This window comes from Mirounga angustirostris, unplaced genomic scaffold (assembly GCF_029215605.1).
Source record: "Mirounga angustirostris isolate CCGP_5_RB_7025 unplaced genomic scaffold, mMirAng1.0.hap1 SCAF_2, whole genome shotgun sequence".
NCBI lineage: Eukaryota > Metazoa > Chordata > Mammalia > Carnivora > Phocidae > Mirounga > Mirounga angustirostris.
Genome location: NW_026991710.1, coordinates 154,745,954 through 154,759,064, shown reverse-complemented (window position 1 = coordinate 154,759,064; position 13,111 = coordinate 154,745,954).

The window sequence follows — 13,111 nt, the reverse complement described above, 5'->3', positions numbered from 1 at the left end:
CTTGGCAAAGAGCAGCATCGGATGACATACGAGAGCTTTGCCTCCTCTAATGGCCATACTTGAGGGTTTGCACAGAGGGGAGGAAATAAGACACCATTCATTCGTTCCAAATGAGTAAATTATGATTGCCGCCAGATGTCCCTAGGCAAAAACGGAATTTCAAGTAAACAATAAAACCTGTGTCGTTTTTTTGTGGCACTTCTTTGTGAGATTGTCACTGAACTATGACTATTACAACAGCAAGGTTCTAAATAAGGCACTGTGTACCCTGAGCCAATTCACTGCGGGGAGATATCTAAGATAGCTTTGAGGATAAAACTGAGGGGTTTTTACTGCGTTCTACTGTGTCAGGGGTTCAAGAAAGAGTTCCCCCTAGAGGAATGAGGGAGTCTCCACTTCCCTCCTTTATGAGCTAGTCGAGAAGGCAGGACTGCCCGCCTCCCTTGGACTATGACTCCCCCCCGCTCTCTCTTCAGTGCACATTCCTCTCTTGCTATCAAACAGCACCTCAGGCAGCACCAGGAAGAGCATTGAAATTCAGACCCGAGTGGAGGGTAATTTTGAGGAAGCCCCTGGAGCCCATCAGCATCCACCACGCCATATGCAAATGATTTGGCGGCGAATTTATAGTTGAGTATTTCCTAATGGAGGTAGAAGCCTCTCTGCATAATGCTGGGAGGCCAGGAATAAGAAAATTAAGCTTCATAATTTAATGTAACAGCCTCTTTTGGTTTTGTGAAATGCATCAAGGGAGTCAGTGATACTATAGTTTTGGGTTCACTTACAAATAGCCAGACTGCAGACCTGAGACCGCAGAGGGTATCCTTCTGGCAACAGGGATTCTAGTCTCTTGATAATAGAGTAAGTTGTAGACACTGTTTTATTGAAAACAAATTGTGGTTTTCCCCAAGAGGTCATGAGGGTTAGGAGCTTACTCTTTCCGTAAATGTCCCGACTTCCTGTCCTGAGACTCTCCATTTGAAGTCAAAGGACTCTTATTGTATTATTGCTGGTCCATTAGAAAATACATTTTTTTTTCTTTTCTGTGCGTGGGTCTCCCACTGGGCTGAAGTTCAGGCTGGATGATTTTTTTTTTTTTAAAGATTTTATTTATTTATTCATGAGAGACACAGAGAGAGAGGCAGAGGGAGAAGCAGGCTCCCAAGGAGCAGGAAGCCCGATGCGGGACTCGATCCCAGGACTCTGGGATCATGACCTGAGCCAAAGGCAGACGCTTAACCATCTGAGCCACCCAGGTGCCCAGGCTGGATGATTTTTAATTCATTTTCTTCTCAGTCATCATAACGGGCAAGTGCTAGGTGATGAATAAATAATTGAAACGGTTGCCATCATCTGGATTGTTTTAACAAGAGCCAATCACGTGTGTAGGGATGCCAGGGGTCTGCTGGTGGCTTAGCCACCACCCCACTGCCAGTGGTAGGTCTGGGCAGATACAGGTTCAGTTCAGCAGCCTGGGTCTTCAGTGATTTTCCTCCTCTCTGAGATCTGTACTCTTGTGTATCAAGAAGCAGATGATACTGCGGCCCTATGAGTCCTTGGATGATAATGGTAAGGGCCTCAGACCAAAAGCCAGAGTGGGAAGAAGTGGATCTGATACTCTCAAACAAAATTTGGGGTTTCCAAGCACAGGGAAACTTTTGGCATTTTGTGCAGAAACGTCTCATAGATTGCAAGATATTGGCATACTTGGCTCCCACCCACTAAATGCCACTCCTAGTCATCTTGAGAGCTCACACCTAACAAATCAAACCGTTAGCCAGCCAACCAACCAACCAACCAATCAACTAGGCAAATCCTGCTCCCATACACTTCCAAAATGCCTCAAGTGGGAAGTACTGAATAGTAGAGAGAATTTCAGGGAAAGAAAACTGTAGGGAATGACCCAAAGTGATGAAAGTCTTTGCTTTTGTTTTCTTTTAAAGCAGTTAAATGTTTTAATTTATTTTAAAAGTTATATGCTCATTTCAAAAATTCAAGCAATGCAGGTGCATAAAGTAAAAAGAAAATATCTGTAATACCCCTGATAACACATTTTTAAAAGATTTATTTATTTATTTTGAGAGAGCGCGCGTGAGCGCGTGTGAGCTGGGGGGCTGGGGTGGGGTGGGGTGGGGGGAGGGGCAGAGGGAGAGGGAGAGACAGAATTTCAAACAAACTCCCTGCTGAGCATGGAACCCGGGGCAGGGCTCGATCTCACGACCCTGGGATCATGACCTGAGCTGAAACCAAGTGTCAGATGCTCAACCTACTAAGCCCAGGTGCCCCCTGATATTACATTTTTAAGAGTAAACAGTTAAAGACCTATCTATATTTGGACGCAGCAATATCATTTCAAGGGATCTATTCTTTAGAAATGATATCACTATTATGTAAAGACATATGTGTAAGAATGATTGTGGCAGATTTACTTATAATCGCACAATAGTGGAAACAGCCTACACATTCATTTATAGGGGAGTTGTTGAATAAGTTATGGAGTACACCATTAAAAGTGGCCAAAGTAGATCTAGCTGTCATTATTCATCACAGATACATTATTCATTCTAAATATATTATTAAATGAGAAAGCAGGATGTAGATCATTGTGAATAGCAGGATTCCTTTTTCATTAAAAAAATCTGTGTGGATGTGTGTGTGTGTGTGTGTGTGTGTGTGTGTGTGTGTGTATGCTTTGGAGCCAGGAAAGAGATGTAGTGAACGGAAATTCTTTGGGGATGGGATTTGATGGGAGGAGGGATCTTGAGGGAGAAAGATGGCTTTCTGCCTGGACATTATTTTTAAAATTGTATTGCTGACTTTTAAATTTTTGTGACTTAAAAAAATGTTTTGGTGACACTAATTTTTTTTGTTAAATTAATTTGGTCCTTTAAAATTATGTAATAACATAGGAAGATCAAGCTGTTATAAAGCAAAATTGAATATATTTGACACTAGTAGACAATCAATGACATTTAGTGAAGTAAATTTGAAACAACAGAAATCAAACTGTGCATTTCATGTGGAGTTCTTAAAAGAGTAAAAAAGGAATTAAGTTTCTGATTTGAGATAATTGCAGGTTCACATGAAGAAAGCATCCTATGTATCCTTTTACCCAGTTTCCCCTGGTGGTAACATTATGCAGAACTTACGGTACGATATCATGACCAGAATATTGACGCTGATAAAATACACGAATCTTATTGAAATTTTCCCAGTTTGACTTGTACTCACTCATGTGTGTATATATTTCATGCTGCTAGTCAAGATACTGAAGAATTCATCACCATGAAGATCTCTTTGCTGCCCTTTATAACCACATGAATGTTCATAACAATTGTATTCATAATAGTGCCAAACTGGAAAGAACCCAGATGTTCTTCCAGGTGGCTAAACAAACTGTGGTACATCCATCCATACTATTTAGCAATAAAAAGGAATAAACTCTTGATACACAGAACAACTTGGAAGAACCTCAAGGGCATTATTCTGAGTGAATAAAAAGCTAACCCCCAAATGTTACATACTGTATGGTTCCATCTCTATAACATTCTTGAAATGACAAAATTATTGAGACAGAGAACAGATTACTGGTTATCAGGGGTTAGGGATGGGGTGGGTAACCATCGAGACATATGCATGTGTTACAAAAGGACAAAATGAAGGATCTTGGCAGTAGTGGAAATGTTTTTAAGTATTTTTATTTGTTTTTTTAATTATTATTTTTTTAAGATTTTATTTATTTATTTGAGAGAGAGGGAGAGAGAGCGCAGAGAGGGAGAGGGAGAGGGAGAAGCAGACTCCCTGCTGAGCAGGGAGCCCAAAGGGGACTCGATCTCAGGACCCTGAGATCATGACCTGAGCTGAAGGCAGATGCTTAATCAACTGAGCCACCCAGGTGCCCCAAGTTTTTAAATATGTTTAAAATAAAGTATCAGGGGCACCCTTGTGGGTTCATACTCTCACTTTCTCAAATAAATAAATAAATAATAAAACAAAGCATCATAATATATCCTTTTTTACATAAATAGGATCATTTTATATATACTCTCTTGAAATTAAGTTTTTTCCACTTAATATGCGTTACCTACCCTTTCATGACAAAGGGCTAGCTCATTTTTAAAAATAGTTACATATCAGTTATAAGATAGATGTATCATAATTTTTAACTAGTCTCCTATTGATAGATTAGAAGGTTGCTCTCTATTGCAAATAGTAATGCACATTTTTACAGTAAACAGTTAAATAAAAATGTGCTGCAATAAGCATCTTTGTAAATATAGCTTCATGCACTAGTATGACTTTGTAGAATAAATGCATAGAAGTGGGATTGTTTGGTCTGAAGCACGTTTTAAATTTTGATATAGGTTTGTCAAATCATTCTTTAAAGTATGCTAATTTATACTCCCATGTCTAGTTCCCCATACTTACATAGGAATTTTAAAAGGATAAAGGCTTGTTTGTCTACAGAAGTAGCAAAATCCGTTTAGAAATAGAAGCATTAACAGGGTCATGTTCTGTTATATCCAGGCCCATTCAGTCAATAGGATCTCTGCTAAGCTTCAAGATCAAGGCCCATGGAAGCCTACCTCCACCTTCAAGAATGATCCAAATTATTTGTAAACCTGTATTAGGGTTCTCCAGAAAAATAGAACCAGTAGGATGGAGATACACACACACAGAGATTTATTTATTTTGAAGAATTGGCTCATGTCTCTATGGAGACTGAGAAGTCCCATAATGTGCTGTCTGTAAGCTGGAGACCCAGGACAGCTAGTGGTGTATTTGAGTCTGATACTGAAGGCCTGAGAACCAGGGGAGCTGTTGGTATAAGTCCCAGTCAGAGCACAAGAGGAGATGGATGTCCAGCTGGAGCCGTCAGGCAGAGGGAGTGAATTCTCCCTTCCTCTGCCTTTTTGTTCTATTTGGGCCCTCCATGGATTGGATGAGGCCTGCCTTCACCAGAGAGGGTGATCTTCTTTAATCAGTTTACCAATTCAAATGTTAATCTTTTCTGGAAACACCCTCACTGGCATAACCCAGAAAAATGTTTAGCCACATATTTGAGCATACCCTGATTCAGTCAAATTGACACATAAAATTAATCAACACAAGGACTGTGCTTGACAAGCCAGCAAATTCTCAGTCTGTCCCAACAGAGAGAGGGCAGCACATAAAGTGACTCAGGACAATGGCTGGTGTATGTCATTTTCCAGAACAACCACATGCTACCTGTTGTCTCCTGCTGTGTATTCAACCCTTTCTCTGAGCCCTGACTCTGTGGAATCTCAGTGCCTGAGGTTTTCCCCTTCAGTTGTGAAGGCCTGTCCCAACTTCTTCTTTGATTTACTTGACCAGTCTTTGGCCAAGTTCCACACGTCCATCTGACTTTGTGATCCCCAGAGCCTTGCAGGAGTGACTCAGTCCAGATGCAGCTAAGCACAGTGGTTAGGAGCACAGACTGTGGTGTTAGGCATGTCTGAGCTCAAGTCCCAACTGTTCCCTTTAGCAGGCATGTGACTGTGTGCAAGTAATTTAACATCATTTAAAAAAAAAGATTTATTTATCTATTTATTCCAGAAGCAGGGAGAGGCGGAGGAAGAGGAAGAGAGAGACTCCCAAGCAGACTCTGCACTGAGCACAGAGCCCAATGCAGGGCTCGATCTCACAACCCTGAGACCACGACCTGAGCCGAAACCGAGTCAGACACAACCAACTGAGCCACCCAGGCGCCCCAGTAATGTAGTTTCTAAGCTTCAGTTTCTTCAGTGGTAAGATGAGAACAGCAGTACTATGTCATAGTATTGTGTAAGGTTCAAACGTGAGAAAGCGTATTAAATGCTTAGTACAATGTCTTGCACTTACACCTTTCCAGTCTCGTTATTCTGAGCCTATAAAATGGGATTATATAAACTTTGCATACACTGACGTACTTTCTGGAAACATTATCCTCTGAAAATGTCAATCCCTCCTCCCCGACTATTTCTTTCCTTTTCTTTTTTTATTATGTTATGCTAGTCATCATACAGTACATCATTAGTTTTTGATATAGTGTTCAATGATTCATTGTTTCTTAGAACACCCAGTGACTATTTCTGAGGGTTTCCCAGGGCACTGACTGGAAGTGTCCAGAATCCGTGTCTCGCTGCCCTGGCTCCTTATGTGGCCTCCCCACTGCTGCCTCACTTCTCTTGCTGGGAAACCCTGTCTCTGTTTGTGACCACCAAGGACACCCCACACTCTGGCCTGTGCAAGGAGGAATGCCCTCTCTGTTTTCCCCCAGCACAACTGTCGCCAAACCTTCATGCACCACTTGACTGAAGGTTCAGGGCTACTGGAAGTGCTGACAGGAACCTGATCCTGGCAGGTCTGGCTGTGGTGGGCCCACATCTGCAGCATCTCCATGGCTCAGAGTCCAGGCCCAGAGCCCCCTTAACTGACCCAGAGCTAGCTGTTCTGCAAGTCCACTGAGTAGTGGAGATGCAGTCCCTCAGGGGGACACCTTGAACCTCATCCACCCTCACGGCCCAGAGAAGGCAACCACAAGAAAGATTTCTTGAAGTGTGGCTTACTTCCTTCTAAATAATTACTTGTGCATAAAACCAACAGTGCAGTTCAGTGTGCTTTGCATCAGTTGCCATGAAAGCCTTCTATAATCTTTCCTCCTGAGGAGACCAAGTTTACATTTTCCATTCCACGCTCAGGACCTCATTGCTGGTAAGCCAATACCTGGAAAAAGATGACACACACATCCCTCAAGAGCATTTTTTTTTAAGCATTGGAGAGTCAAAATAAAAACTTAAGGAAAACCTTTTTAGATTTCACAGATGCAAGCATGATTATGCTCCAAAAGAACCCAAGTGAACTTCCTGAATAGAACATTTAACCCTCTGAGCCTGGATCACATCCATGTGAATTATTTCCCGCATCTACAGAAACATCTCCATAACTTAACAGATCTCACAAAGTGGTCTCTTCCAGAACAAAATGAAGCTCTATCTTGAAGACAGTTTTGTTCTTCACCACAGCTTTGGGGCTTTGATAATTCGGAGTTATCAGAATTACCATTTTAGGGACCCTGGGCCCCTTGGAAGAGGGAGACTCAGGCACTGAGTGGCATAAACTGCCTGCTGCCTGACGCAGAATATAGTTTCCTAACAATCTTCCTAACAATCCTGCGAGATGAAGAGACCAGGAGTTAGTCACATTTCCCAGATGAAGAACTTCAGTTTCAGAGAAGCTAAATGACTGCACAGCTATATATAGTTGAACTATGACTGGATTCCTGACTTTTGAGTCCCAATCTCAAAATCCACATCATAAATACAGGTGATATCTACTGAACCCCCAAAAGGTCATCGTGAAGGCCAATCCTCTGAGCTTCTTGTCAGTCTTTCCATAAATCTCAAGTTTGGGAGGGTTGATTTCTATGACTGGGAGTCAAGAATTCTGTCTGCTACTTCATGTTTTCTAGTGCATGTTGAGCTCAGTTAAGATGTACTGACTGGGGGCGCCTGGGTGGCTCAGATGGTTAAGCGTCTGCCTTCGGCTCAGGTCATGATCCCAGGGTCCTGGGATCGAGCCCCATATCGGGCTCCTGGCTCGGTGAGGAGCCTGCTTCTCCCTCTCTCTCTGCCTCTCTCCCTGCTCATGCTTTCTCTCTCTCTCTCTCTCTCTGTATCTCTGTCTCAAATGAATAAATAAAATCATTAAAAAAAAAAAAAAGATGTACTGACTGTACCTGGACTTGACTCAAATGATATAACCCTCTGTTGGGAGCTTGAAGTCAAACGGTGGAGGTCACTGAAAACCAGGCTAAAGAGCTTGCAAACTAAGAATGCTTCAACCATGGAGTAGTAATCATCTGAAAAGTGAAAGACTCAAGCAATTAATTCACTCAAATTTTCAATTTTTTTTTAATTTTTATTTTTTTTAAAGATTTTATTTATTTATTTGACAGAGAGAGAGAGCCAGAGAGCACAGGTGGAAGGAATGGCAGAGGGAGAGGGAGAAGCAGGCTTCCCGCAGAGCAGGGAGCCCAATGCAGGGCTCGATCCCAGGACCCTGGATCATGACCTGAGCCGAAGGCAGACACTTATCAGACTGAGCCACCCAGGTGCCCCTTCAATTTATTTGAAGTAGACTTTTTCTAGAGTTGATGGCATGCCTGGACATGTGTTGACATAGGCTGTATGTATGAGCCTTTGTACCAGATTCCTCCCTGCAAGAGAATTGGGTAACCAGAGGTGGGAGGATGCTGATGATTTAGCTTCAGAAATTTATATTGTATGTTTGAATATGGAGATCAGATTTGGACATCTGGTGGGCCCTAGTGCCAAGGGCTCCTCAAGGTCGGGCCTGGGATTTGATTTCTACCCTCCTTCCAAGCTAAGAAGTTAGCCTGTTACTGTTTCATGGAATCTGGCAGAAGAATCAAGTCTCCTGAGTCAGTGATGAAGGACTTTGTTACTCCTGACGCATACTGATACTAAAAAAAATTATTTGTCCTTCATCTGAAATTCAAATTTAACTGGGCATCCTGTAGTGTTATTTGCTAAATCTGGCAAGTCCAAGCACAGCACACTGCATGAACATCAGCATATTTGTGTTAGTTGGTGGTCAAAGCTGTGCATCTTTGGCACACCCAGCAGGGCACGCAGGACCACGAGAGACCCGCGGGGACAGTGGCAGCTGCATTGGCCGGTGGCTGAGGCACAGCAGGCACCGTGGGCTCAGCAGCAGAAGTGCTTTTCTGTCCTATTGATTGGTGTCTGGGCTGCTGGTGACCTGAGCCAGCAGCGTGTTTCCTCCGGCAGCAGTGGCCATGGCTCAAGGAGCTGAGCACCAAGTGTGGGCCTGACCTTTCCAGGCTAGCCTTCTGATATTTGGGTAATAATTCTCTTTTTTCTTTTGCTCTCCTAGCCTTTCCCCACACCCTTCTTTCTTTTGCCCTTTCAGCCACTACAGCACATTCAAAACTAATTCCCTGCATTATATTTCTCTTTGGATTATTTAGAGTGATGCCTATTTTCCTGGCTGGACATTGACAGATACAGTTAGGCTGGCATATTCTTACTTAATAAGCCTGTGAGTGTAACTCAATGTTCAGCATGTCATGGATGAATAAGAAATGTTTACACTTAAAATGAATTAAATTATTGCTGGAGATTCATAAGTACAGATATAGGATAACATTATCCTAAAATAAATGGGAATCAAAAGCACTTGGGAATGTCACAGGAAAATCTTTTCAATCCAGGTATAAAAAATGGTGGCGTTTGAGAAGACATTATGTATAGCTTAGAAGTGTAGGCAGTGGAAGATTATTGGACTGAAAGAGTTTATTTTATTTTTAGTACACTTTCATTCATAGTACTAATCACAGCATTGAAGTGTTATTCTCTTTTATAAATCTCCTCAAATGATGAAGTGAAATACAATATCACATTCATAGGAGAAAAGTGTTGTAGCAGTGTGAGCATAAAAGTAAAACTGGATATTCTGCATTCATTGATTCAACAATATTTATTATGTATTACAGGCAAAGTACAGGGTTTTAGGTATGTATTACTCGAGTTAAGTGACCTTTCAGATATAGTATATCAGTGTAAATGTAATGATTCTCAAGGGAATCTTAAAACATTGCTCTTGGAAGCTATGAGTTTGATTTCTCAGTTTCTGTCAAGCATAATTTGTCAGAACTGATTGCATGTGGGATATGGGTTGAGAAGATAAGAGGCCAGCTGGTATTTATATTGTTATTTGGTTTGCTAATAAATATTGCTTTATTTCATTGCTCCTGTGGCAGGAGCCATGAGAGGAAGAATACTGCCTCCCATTACAAAAAGAAGATTCTGGAAAAATCTCAAACCATAGCTGGAGAAAACCTGCAGGAAGATTTAGCAGTTCCAAGTTGCTGAGTCTCTGATTTTAGGGATTAGTAGTGCATTGCTCATTAGCAGAGTTGGAGCTAATCACTACTCCTGTGTATCTCTCCATGATGGTTAATTTTATGTGTCAGTTTGACTGGGCCATGGGGTGCACAGATATTTGGTCAAACATGATTCTGGGTGTGTCTGTGAGGGTGTTTCTGGATGAGATCAACATTTGAATTGGTATACTGAGTAAAGCAGATTGCCCTCCCCAATGTGGGTGGGCCATATCCAATTAGTTGAAGACCTGAATAGAATAAAAGGGCTGAGTAGGAGAGATCTCCTTCTGCCTGAGTGCTTGACCTGGCATTTTGGCCTTTTCCAGTTTTTAGACTCAAAATGAAACATCAGCATTCCTGTGTCTCCAGCTTGCCTGCTACAGATCTTGTGACTTCTCAGCCTCAATAAATTCTCTCTCTGCACACACACACACACACACACACACCCTATTGTCTCTGTGTCTTTGGGGAATTCTGATTAACATATTGTCTAAGTTAAAGTAACAAAGATTCTTGTGGGGGAGGGATGCCAGGAATTTGAGAAAAAGTTGTTCTACCTCAAAGAACTTAAACTATGGGAGACAAAGAAGAAACATACAGAAAGTTAAGTAATAATGTAATTCAAGTAACTGATCAAATACTAACATAAAAGTTGTCAAAATGCAGTGTAAGTGTCCCTCAAATGGAAGGAAGGTAGAAACAATAAATATTTATTCTTCATGCAGATATCATCAGAGAAGTCTTTTTAAGAGTTGGGGTTGAAGATGCATCACAAAGGTTGAGAAAAAGCAACAGAAGACTTTCTGAGTGTGGATGTGGAAGAGAAAATTGTAGCTTGGTACTGAGTAGAACATTTTGGTAGAAATGTCGACTTGATGTAGGGGAAAGGGAGAGATAAGACTGAAATGCAAGCTGGGGAAAGATTGTGGAGGGCACTGAAAACCAGGCTAAAGAGTCTACGATTAATTTTATAGGCTATACATTGCTAATGAAGATTTGCCAAATGATACTTGAGAAAAATTAGTTTGGTGGGTGTAGTAGGTTGACTGGTATCCCCCCGAAGGATGCGTCCACCCAGAACTTCAGAGTATGACCATCTTATTTGGAATAAAGATCTTTGCAGATGTTATTAAGGATCTTGAGGTGAGATCATCCTCAATTAGTTTGGAACCTAAATCCAATCACAAGAGTCCTTATAAGAGAGAAGGGAGAAGGAGACACTGAGAGATACAGAGGAGAAGGCCATGTGAAGATGGAGGCAGAGATTGGAGTGATGCAGCTATAAGCCAAGGAATACCAAGAGTTTCTAGCAATTACCAGAATCTAACAAGGAGGCATGAAATAGATACGCCCCCAGAGACTCCAGAAGGAATTGGCCTTGCGCACACCTTAATTTTGGACTCCCGACCTCCAGAACGGTGACAGAATAAATTTCTGTTATTGTTAAGTCTCCAGGTTTGTGGTGATTTGTTACAGTAGCCCTAGCAAACTAATGCAATGAAGATGTGTAGGTAGATTATAAAGGGCAATGAGCCTAGAGATGGAGAAGCTAGCTAGTAGTAGTGTATTTCGACAACCCAAGTTATTTCTATGAGCTCTACTTTATCAACACAGTGTGCCTGTATTGATTTCTCATAAACTCTGTCTACATGAAATGAATGCTAAGTGGCTGGAAAAAAATTAGTCCAAATTTTAGGTATCATAAGACAAATCCTAACAGGAAATTTAAAAAACATGAGTACTGGATATTATACAAAACTAATGAATTATTGAACACTACATCAAAAACTAATGATGTACTACTATATGTTGGCTAATTGAACATAATAAATAATAAAATTAAAAAAAAACATAACCCAATGTTTGTAACTGTTGTTGTGATGGTTAATTTTATGCGTCCACTTGAGTGGGTCATGAGATGCCCAGATATCTGGTTAAACATTGTGTCAGGGAGTGTCTGTGGGGGTGTTTTGAGATTAGCATTTGATGAACTGAGTAAAGCAGATGGTCCTTACCAATGCAGGTGGGCATCATCCGATCTGGAGGGCCTGAATAGAACATAAAGGTTGAGGAAGTTTGAATTCACTCTCTCTGCCTGATTGCTTGAGCTGGGACATTGATCTTCTGTCTCTGCTCCCCTGGTTCTCAGGCCTTCAGATCCAGGCTGGATATACAGTCTCCACCTTGGGTTCTCTGGTTCTTAGACCTTTGAATTATACCACCAATCTTCCTAGTCTCAGGCTTGTGGATGGCAGATTGTGGGACTTCTCAGACTCCATAACTGTGTGAGTCAATACCTTATAATAAATCTCTTTATAATAAGTATAATAAATCTTTATATATGTAGGTCCTATTGGCCATGGTTCTTTCTGGAGAACCACGACTAATATGGTTGTATTTAAATAAATTTAGTGAGACAATTTCTAGAAATGGATGAATCCTTAAGGACACACTCCTACAAATTGGCTTATTCCCACCCCCCCTTCACCTTTAGTGAAGCCCATCCCCATGGTCATTTCTGGAGACACCTGCTGAATTAGGATGAATTAGACTGGAGCCTCTGTGGGCTAGAACGAGGGGATTCAATTCTATAAATGAAGATGGTTCAGGAAAATGATGATCCTGGTGACATCCACAACAACTATGGTTTTAAGTACTAGGAAATATTCTAAACATTCATAGGCATCAGTTTATTTCATTCCCCCCAGTGACTTCCCTCCTATCACATAAGAAGTCACCTAGGCTTTGAGAGATCAAGGAACTGGTCAAGGTCACAGAACTGGTAAGTGACACTAGAGCTAGAATCTAAGTTTGTTCAACTTCAAAGGCTTATTTAACTCTTAATCAATCTCCCCTGTGAGTAATCATATAATCATGGAATTGTAGAGCATTAATGCTGGAAGTGCTGTTAGAGATCATCTAATTTAGGGGTGAGGTTTCCTTATATACCAAGGCCTTAGAGTGTGGTTTTATCTGATCTGTGACCAGGATCCAGGGCTTACCAATAAAGACATTTTCTTCAGTACTTTATTTGTGCAAAGGCAAAGATGGTATGGCATGGAGAGCATTTGAAGGCATTCAGTTTTCTTTTAAGAGCAAAGAGCTTTCTAGGAAAAAATAGCAGTAATGTAAAGTCAAGGCTAATGCCTTGTGGGAAGAAGAGCAGGACAGATTGATTTATAG